The sequence below is a fragment of the Bos grunniens genome, chromosome 1 (assembly GCF_055505025.1).
Source record: "Bos grunniens cultivar Pamir isolate PY7600 chromosome 1, Bosgru_T2T1.0, whole genome shotgun sequence".
In the NCBI taxonomy this organism is placed as follows: Eukaryota; Metazoa; Chordata; class Mammalia; order Artiodactyla; family Bovidae; genus Bos; species Bos grunniens.
In genome coordinates, this window is record NC_141165.1 from 117208793 (window position 1) to 117219569 (window position 10777).

Genomic DNA, 10777 nt, shown 5'->3' on the forward strand with positions numbered 1-10777 from the left:
GAATTTTTATCATTCATTGGCTGGAGACCCTTATCCCTTAATGAAAATCTGTAATGTAAAGCATTACATTACATGTGGCATTTTCTGATCACACTTTTAGATGCATTTATAAACATTTAGGAATATAGCACTCTTTAGCTTTTTGAATCAGTTTCTTTATTCCATGCCTGCTTTCATAAATGCTTTTCATTTATTCTCTGTCATGTACCTTTGACTTGTGGTGATATTTATAATAAGCCAATCAGCAAAGGTGACTGACTGAATTGATTTATGCCAGATGGACCTATCCCCTTCACATATAAATGGCATGAACTCCATAAATCTAAGTTCTAAAGGTGTTAGCCAGCCTTAATGAAAGCAGAGATGTTGACCCAAGAAGATGAGCAATAGCTTTCTTCTCTGTTTTTTTATCCTGTAAAGAGCAAGAGGTGTTCTTAGATGTTGCTGATAAAACTTTCTATTATTTCCAGGTTGCCATCTGTTCTATGTGACTTACACATTTTAAACATCTGAATTTATAAGTATTTCTCCAAATTATTAATACTAAGAGACCTTCAGACATTAATTAGTCAACAATTACAAATAATATGACCAATAGTTATTGAGTAACCATTTCATATTGGGAACCTAAGTAAGAAATTTGTGATTTCATTTATTCTTCAGAAAAAACCTTCTGTATCAAATACTAATATGGACAATACATTTAGTGTTTGATGAAACGACAGCATTACAGAAACTAAATAAGTTGTTCACAGTTATAGGTGAGGACAGGAGAAAGAATTTAAACTTTCTATTCAAATTCCAGAGCCCAAGCTTTAAAATACTAGGCTGCATGACCTCTCCTTTACTATAGTCCAAACACTGCATATATAAATCCCTGGAGAAGGGAATGGCAAACTGCTCCAGTATTCTTGCTTGGAAAATCCCATGGACAGAGCCTAGTGGACTACAGTCCATGGGGTTGCAAGCAGTCAGACATAAATATTTATTTATAGGAATCTTATACTCTAAAGTGAAAGGGCTACAGTATAATCTAATATAAACTGTATAAGAGAATATATACATATATATTATGAAAGTTCAAATAATTATTGGAAAAAAAGAAAGTATACACAACAGTAGCAGAAAAAGAATTAGGAAAATATTGAAATAATGTATGCAAGAGATGGAAAGGCTATAAGACGGTCAGATACAGATTAGAAATATGAGCCTCACTAAGGTACTCTTTGTTGTGACAAATAGGTAAAACTTCAGTTCAGTTCAGTTACTCAGTCATGTCCGACTCTTTGCGACCCCATGAACCTCAGAACGCCAGGCCTCTGTGTCCATCATCAACACCCGGAGTCCACCCAAACCCATGTCCATTGAGTCGGTGATGCCATCCAACCATCTCATCCTCTGTCGTCCCCTTCTCCTCCTGCCCTCAATCTTTCCCAGAATCAGGGACTTTTCAAATGATTCAGCTCTTTGCATCAGGTGGCCAAAGTATTGGAGTTTTAGCTTCAACATCAGTCCTTACAATGAACATCCAGGACTGATCTCTCTTAGGATAGACTGGTTGAATCTCCATGCAGTCCAAGGTACTCTCAAGAGTTTTCTCCAAAACCACAATTCAAAAGCATCAATTCTTCTGTGCTCAGCCTTCTTTAGAGTCCAACTCTCACATCCATACATGACTACTGGAAAAACCATAGCCTTGACTAGACGGACCTTTGTTGATAAAGTAATGTCTCTGCTTTTTAATATGCTATCTAGGTTGGTCATAACTTCCCTTCCAAGGAGCAAGCGTCTTTTAATTTCATGGCTGCAATCACCATCTGCAGTGATTTTAGAGCCCAGAAAAATAAAGTCAGCCACTGTTTCCCCATCTATTTGCCATGAAGTAATGGGACTGGATGCCATGACCTTCATTTTCTGAATGTTGAACTTTAAACCAACTTTTTCACTCTCTTCTTTTACTTTCATCAAAAGGCTCTTTAGTTCTTTGCTTTCTGCCATAAGGGTGGTGTCATCTGCATATCTGAGGTTACTGATATTTCTCCCAGCAATCTTGATTCCAGCTTGTGCTTCCTCCAGCCCAGCATTTCTCATGATGTACTCTACATATAAGTTAAATAAGCTGGGTGACAATATACAGCCCTGACTTACTCCTTCTCCTATTTGGAACCAGTCTGTTGTTCCATGTCCTGTTCTAACTTTTGCTTCCTGACCTGCATACAGATTTCTCAAGAGGCAGGTCAGGTGGTCTCATATTCCCACCTCCTTCAGAATTTTCCACAGTTTATTGTGATCCACACAGTCAAAGGCTTTGGCATAGTCAATAAAGCAGAAATAGATGTTTTTCTGAAACTCTCTTGCTTTTTCGATGATCCAGCAAATGTTGCTAATTTGATCTCTGGTTTCTCTGCCTTTTTTAAAACTGGCTTGAACATCTGGGAGTTCATGGTTCACATATTGCTGAAGCCTGGCTTGGAGAATTTTGAGCATTACTCTACTAGTATAAAGTGATGTTTATAAGCATACTTATTATGCTCATTTTGTTTTCTAAGAAATCTAATAATGGGCAATAATTGCAGTGGCTCTTAATGATTAGTGTCAGTATTGGGAATCCATTCCTTATAGACATGTTTCATAAATCAGTTAAAAGAGAATATGGAGACAATCTGACTCATGGAATCTTAAAGACTATTATTAGCAGCATGTTGTAAATAGCCCATGTTAAGAAAAATACTATTTATGAAATTTGTTATTTATTAACATATTATTTCATCTTCCAAATTATCTTACTATAACAATTCTTAGATCTAAAAATTCCAGTTATTGAAATTTTACATATCTATGTATATGTATGTATGTATATAGATAGATAGATAAACACATACACACACACTTAAAAAAGGGAAAGTTCTGATGTTTGTCTTTTGGTAATTATAAGCCATTTCTAGTTCTTAATGAAATACAATTTAAACTATCACTTAACAAAATACCCTGAATTGTCATCTCACTTTTAAAATGTTCTGAAGGCTACTTAGGATATTTCATGGCCATATATATTTTGCAATATTCAAGAAACATTTAAAAATATGAAATCTAGCCCTTATCCTATTATGAAGGTCCTAATAAATGATAATAAAGAATATAAATGCTTTCAGACAAAGGCTGCCACCTACAGCCTAGCAGATGATGTAACTCTAGGAGATACCATTCACAGCATCATTTATGTGATGGTTTCACTCCAGACCATCTTCATGGAATATTAAGAGTAAAGGACTTTACAGGAATTTTAGAAGGAAATATAGCACATTTAACATACATTGATACATCAGACTCAAACTTTCTTTTAAAATTTGGACTTTTTATGTAATACAACTTGGTCTCCATTTTAATATTAACCCAAATTTTGTGAAACTGAGCAGGTTCATGGACATAGATCTACATTAGACTTTAACTCTCAACGTGTGTAAGATACCTATACAGATTAAGTGACAAAAGTGAAGAAGTGATAAGGTATTTGTGTCCCAAAAGAGTAGTTGATACTTTTGGAGTGTGTTTTAGCAATTGTTTTGAGCAATAAGTAATATTTGCCTTTCATTTTTGTGACCCTAATATAGCTATAATGAGTAATAAGTATTTTTATATTTGATCAGGGAAATATTAGAGACTACAATAATTACTTTTTTCCATTTGAATTTCCTAGAAAAGAGTTGTTAATAGAAAAAAGCTTGTTTGTGGAAAAAGCTGTTTTCAAATTATTTGAAGAAAAACGTAAAATATCCAGGGCTCTATTTAACATTTGCAAAATGATTCAATAAAAAAGCAAGTCATACATCTCTGAGCTCATGAGAGAATTAAACCACAAACAATACTTTGTTTGTTTCATTTTGACTAAAAGTATAAGTCATTCTAATGGCTAGTTAAATAAGACCAAATAATTACATCTGAATTTGCATAAATCAAGCATTCATTTATGCCCTTTACACTAATGTCTATTTAATGCTTGGTTGTTACTTGTTAACGTTTTACTTGAGAACTTGAGCTCAGTATTGAAAGGGTCATTTTAGACTAATATAAAAGTGTTTAATATTTGGATGATGGGACTAATTATTTTTATTTGAATAAATACTATTTGAGCTAACAAAAGACCTTCATTACAAGATGTGAAAAAGAGTTATTATATTCACATTAGCGTTGCCTTTCTTATCCCTTTTACATTCTATCATTAAAAATATGAAGTTCCTGTGCACAGCAGATTTTACATTAAAGCAATTCCAGGTTTTAAAAGTATTTATGTTACAAAATTTATTTCTGAAATATATTTACTGAGTATTTCTTCTAGTTTCCTTGTCCTGGGTAAGTGCACTCTAGGCTCTGCATAAATAAGAGATAGGAGGTGTGAAGAAAGACAAAAGTTTGCCTCATTTGACAGCATTAAATAGTACATATCAGAATAATGCATTAATTCAAATATAGCACCTTCCCTCCAAAAAATGTTACATGCCGGAAACTTTGTCATGTTAGAGTTTGCCTGTAACAGAGTTATATGTAGATTTAAACAGGATGAATCTTAAGATTGAAAAGTGAATCTGAGTTTGTAAATAATTATTCTTACTATCTTTTAGAAAACTTGCACTTAGAAAATATTTTTTTAAAAAACTAGATGTTAATATAAAAGTGCTGATGGAGTAGAAGACAAACCATAACTTTGCTTAGAGTGCTTTTCATGTTTTCATTGCTTTTTTATTTTCTCATTTGTTGTGCTATTCTAATCCTAACTCCACTACATCTTCTATTTAGGAAAACAGTGACTCATTTACATTTGTGTACTAACTATAAGAAAAATAACTGTAATTGAGCTATCATATTACAGAGAAGTTATTTATTCATTTACTTATCATTCAAAAGATAGTTGTAGAGCACTTTAATGAGTCAGATACTGTATCAGTCTCTCAGTCATGTCCAACATCCAACTATTTGCAGCCCCGTGGACTGTAGCCCACCAGAATGTAGCCCTTCTGTCCATGGGATTCTCCAGGCAAAAATATTGGGTGGATTGTCATCCCTTACTCCACTGTAGTGGGTTGCCATTCTCTACTCCAGGGAGTCTTCCTGACCCAGAGATCGAACCCAGGGATAGAACCTGCCTTGGCAGGTGGATCCCTTACTACTGGCACCATCTGGGAAAGAAACTGGAGTCTATTATACAGAGTGAAGTAAGTCAGGAAGAGAAAGACAAATACTGCATATTAATGTATATATATATATGGAATTAAGAAACATAGTACCGGGGATCCTAGACTCAGGGCAGCAAGGGAGACACAGACGTAAAGAACATGCTTTTGGACTCAGTGGGAGAAGGAAATGGAATGATTTGAGAGAACAGCATTGAAATATATGCATTACCATATGTAAAATAGATGACCAGTGCGAGTTCAATGCATGAAGCATGGCACCCAAAACCAGAAATTAGGGACAACCTAGAGGGATAGGATGCAATGGCACCCCACTCCAGTACTCTTGCCTGGAAAATCCCATGGACGGAGGAGCCTGGTAGGCTGCAGTCCATGAGGTCGTGAAGAGTCGGACACGACTGAGTGACTTCACTTTCTCTTTTCACTTTCATGCATTGGAGAAGGAAATGGCAACCCACTCCAGTGTTCTTGCCTGGAGAATCCCAGGGACAGGGGAGCCTGGTGGGCTGCTGTCTGTGGGGTCACACAGAGTCAGACACGACTGAAGCAACTTAGCAGCAGAGGGATAGGATGAGGAGGCAGGTGGGTGGGGGCTTCAGGATGGGGGAGCACATGTATACATATGATCAATTCATGTTGATGTATGGCAAAAACCATCAAAATATTGTAAATTAATTGTCTTCCAATTAAAATAAACTAATTAACTTAAAATAGTGACTTGAAATACAAAGTTCCTGCCTGTCAGGAGCTGACCCACTAATACAGGAAGAGGAGACCCAATAATACAGAAAGAGGAGAATATGTTTAGTATGTTAAATATTAAGTTCTTAACTGCTCTGATTGAGATATTTGCACAGTGTGATGAGAATCAAGAAAGGTGACATCAATGTCAAATTATAGATTTAAGGTAGGATTTAAAGAATAGATGGAAAGTTGAGAAAAAGAAGGTTGTTTCAAAGGATGGATGAAGTAAGTCAGATAAAGAGAGTGGTAGAGAGTCCCCTGGATGATGAATGATGAGACCAAGCCAATTTAGTAAGAGGCATGGTGTGTGCCATCATAATGATGGAAATTGGAAGTAGGTCAGTAAAATAGGAATGCATGCTCTGGGTAGGATCTATGAAGCTAAAGAAATAGCTTTATGAGGCTTTGTTGTTGTTCAGTCGTATCTGATTCTTTGTCCCCCCATGGACGACAGCATGACTGGCTTTCCTAGCCACCGTTTCCCAGAAATTGCTCAAACTTGTGTCCTTTAAGTCAGTGGTTCCACCCAACCATCTCATCCCCTGTCACTCCCTTCTCCTCTTGTCTTCAATCTCTCCCAGCCTCAGGGTCTTTTCCAATGAACTACCACTTTACATCAGGTGGCCAAAGTACTAGAGTTTCAGCTTCAGCATCAGTCATTCCAATGAATATTCAGGACTGATTTCCTTTAGAATGAACTGGATCTCCTTGCCGTCCAAGAAACTCTCAAAAGCTTCTTCAACACCTCAACTCAAAAGCATCAATTCTTAGCGCTTGGCCTTATTTATGGTCCAACACTCACATCCATACGTGACTACTGGAAAAACCATAGCTTTGACTGTACAGACTTTGTTGACAAAGTGATGTCTCTGCTATTGAATATGCTGTTCAGGCTTGTCATAAATTTTCTTCCAAGGAGCAAGCATCTTTTAATTTCATGGATGCAGTCATCAAATGCATTGATTTTAGAGCCAAAAAAAAATTAGGTCTGTCACTATTTCCATTTCCCCATCTATACGCCATGAATTTATGGGATCAGATGCCATGATATTAGTTTTCTGAATGTTGAATTTTAAGCAAGTTTTTTCACTCTCCTCTTTCACTTTCATCAAGAGGCTCTTTAGTTTTAATTCACTTTCTGCCATAAGGGTGGTGTCCTATGCATATCTGAGGTTGTTGATATTTCTCACAGAAATCTTATTACTGCTTGTACTTCATTGAGCCCAGCATTTCATCAATGCTGTATATTGTCACCCTGCTTATTTAACTTATATGCAGAGTACATCATTAGAAATGCTGGACTGGAGGAAGCACAAGCTGGAATCAAGATTGCCGGGAGAAATATCAATAACCTCAGATACGCAGATGACATCACCCTTATGGCAGAAAGTGAGGAAGAACTAAAGTGCCTCTTGAAAGTGAAAGAGGAGAGTGAAAATATTGGCTTAAAACTCAACATTCAGAAAACTAAGATCAAAAAAAAAAAAAAAAGAAAACTAAGATCATGGCATCTGGTCCCATCATTTCATGGCAAATAGATGGGAAAACAAATGGAAACAGTGAGAGATTTTATTTTGAGGGGCTCCAAAATCACTGCAGATAGTCATTGTAGCCGTGAAATTAAAAGACGCTTTCTCCTTTGAAGAAAAGTTATGACCTAGACAGCATGTTAAAATGCAGAGACCTTACTTTGCCAACAAAGGTCTGTCTAGTCAAAGCTATGGTTTTTCCAGTAGTCATGTATGGATGTGGGAGTTGGACTATAAAGAAAGTTGAGTGCTGAAGAATTGATGCTTTTGAAGTGTGGTGTTGGAGAAGATTCTTGAGAGTCCCTTGCAGAATAAGGAGATCCAACCAGTTTATACTAAAGGAAATCAGTCCTGAATATCCATTTGAAGGACTGATGATGAAACTGAAACATTGATAGTTTGGCCACCTGATGCCAAGAAATGAGTCATTTGAAAAGACCCTGATGCTGGGAAAGATTGAAGGTGAGAGGAGAAGGGGACAACAGAGGATGAGATGGTTGGACGGCATCACTGACTCAATGGACATGAGTTTGAGTAAGCTCCAGGATTTGGTGATGGACAGGGAAGCCTGGCGTGCTGCAGTCCATGGGGTTGCAAAGAGTTGAACACAACTGAGCAACTGAACTGAATTGAACTGAAGCAGGGTGACAATATACAGCCCTGACATACTCCTTTCCCAATTTAGAACCAGTCTGTTGTTCCATATCTGGTTCTAACTGTTGCTTCTTGACCTGCATACAGGTTTCTCAGGAGGCAGGTAAGGTAGTCAGGTATTCCCATCTCATTAAGAATTTTCCACAGTTTGTTGAGATCCCCACAGTCAAAGGCTTTAGCATAGTCAATGAAGCAGAAGTAGATTTTTTTTTTCTGGAATTATCTTGCTTTTTCTATGATCCAATAGATGTTGGCCAACAGATGTAGGCAATTTGATCTCTGGATCCTCTGCCTTTTCTAAATCTATCTTGTACATCTGGAAGTTCTCAATTTACATACTGGTGAAGCGGAACTTGAAGGATTTTCAGTGTTACTTTGCTAAAATGTGAATTGAATATGCTTGCTCAGTAGTTTGAACATTCTTTGGCATTGCCCTTCTTTGGTATTAGAATAAAAACTAAATTTTTCCAGTCCTGAGTTTTCCAAAATGATTGCATATTTAATGCAGCACTTTAAGAGCATCCTCTCTTAGGATTGGAAATAGCTCAGCTGGTATTCCTTCACTTCCAGTAATGTTTGTAGTGATGCCCTCTTGCCTTCACATTCCAGAATTTCTGGCTCTAGGTGAGTGATCACACCATCATGGCTCTCCAGGTATTAAGACCCTTTTTGTTTAGCTCTGCTATATATTCTTGCAAACTCTCTTTAATATCTTTTGCTTCTATAGGTTCATACCATTTCTGTCCTTTATTATGTTCATCTTTGCATGAAATTTTCCTTTGGTATCTCTGATTTTCTTGGAGAGATCTCTAATCTTTCCCATTCTATTTCTTCCTATATTTCTTTCCTCATTTCTTTTTATAGCAGTATCTCTAATGCCATAACATGGATAGGATAGGGGAAAGTTCTGGGGCAGGGGTGGGAGTGGTGACATAAATATACAGCTCCAGAGAGATACTAAGTACAGTATCTCAGAAAAAAATGCAATACGCTTCTAGCCTAAAATATTGGTTTTATAATAATAAGGCCACAGTTCAGTTCAGTTCAGTTGCTCAGTCATATCCGACTCTTTGCAACCCCATGAACCTCAGCACGTCAGGCCTCCCTATCCATCACCAACTCCTGGAGAGTACCCAAACCCATGTCCATCGAGTTGGTGATGCCATTCAACCATCTCATCATCTGTCATCCCCTTCTCCTGTCCTCAATCTTTCTCAACATCAGGTCTTTTCAAATGAATCAGCTCTTTGCATCAGGTGGCCAGAATTTCGGAGTTTCAGCTTCAACATCAGTCCTTCCAATGAACATCCAGGACTGATCTTCTTTAGGATGGACTGGTTGGATCTCCTTGCAGTCCAAGGGACTCTCAAGAGTCTTCTCCAACACCACAGTTCAAAAGCAACAATTCTTCTGTGCTCAGCTTTCTTTATAGTCCAACTCTCACATCCATACAAGACTACTGGAAAACCCATAGCCTTGAGTAGATGGACCTTTGTTGACAAAGTAATGTCTCTTTTTTTTTTTTAATATAAATTTGTTTATGTTAATTGGAGGCTATTTACAATATTGTATTGGTTTTGCCATACAGTCTCTCTGCTTTTTAACATGCTGTCTAGGTTGGTCAAAACTTTCCTTCCAAGGAGTAAACATCTTTTAATTTCATGGCTGCAATCACCATCTGCAGTGATTTTGGAGCCCCCCAAAATAAAGCCAGTTGCTGTTTTCACTGTTTCCCCATCTATTTGCCATGAAGTGATGGGACCAGATGCTATGATCTTAGTTTTCTGAATGTTAAGCTTTAAGCCAACATTTTCACTCTCCTCGTTCACTTTCATCAAGAGGCTCTTTATTTCTTCTTCACTTTCTGCCATAAGGGTGGTGTCATTTGCATATCTGAGGTTATTTATATTTCTCCCGGCAATCTTGATTCCAGCTCGTGCTTCTTCCAGCCCAGCGTTTTTCATGATGTACTGTGCTTAAAAGTTAAATCAGCAGGGCAACAATATACAGCCTTGACGAACTGCTTTTCCTATTTGGAACCAGTCTGTTGTTCCATGTCCAGTTCTAACTGTTACTTCCTGACCTGCATACAGGTTTCTCAAGAGGAAGGCCAGATGGTCTGCTATTCCCATCTCCTTCAGAATTTTCCACAGTTTATTGTGATCCACACAGTCAAAGCCTTTGACATAGTCAATAAAGCAGAATTAGATGCTTTTTTCTGGAACTCTTTTGTGCCAGTACCAAGTTTTGGTTACTATAACTTCATTTGAGTGTAAAGCCAGACTTTTCACTTTTCTCTTAGCAAGAAAGGAAGTGAAGTCAGTTAGTCATGTCTGACTCTTTGGGACCCCATGGACTATAGCTCACCAGGCTCCTCCATCCATGGAATTTTCGAGGCAAGAGTACTGGAGTGGGTTGCCAATAACTTCATAGTATTGTCTGAAGTCTGGTAGTGTTATGCTTCCAGCTTTAATCTTTTACCTCAGGATTGCTTTGGAAATTTTGGGTCTTTTATGATTCCATATGAATTTTAGTATCATTTATTCTAGTTCTGTGGAAAATTTCATGGGTAGTTTGATAGGATCACATAAAGTCTTTAGATTGCTAAATATATTTTCTTAAAATATTATTAATGGATTCATTCATCAAGTTAGAACATTT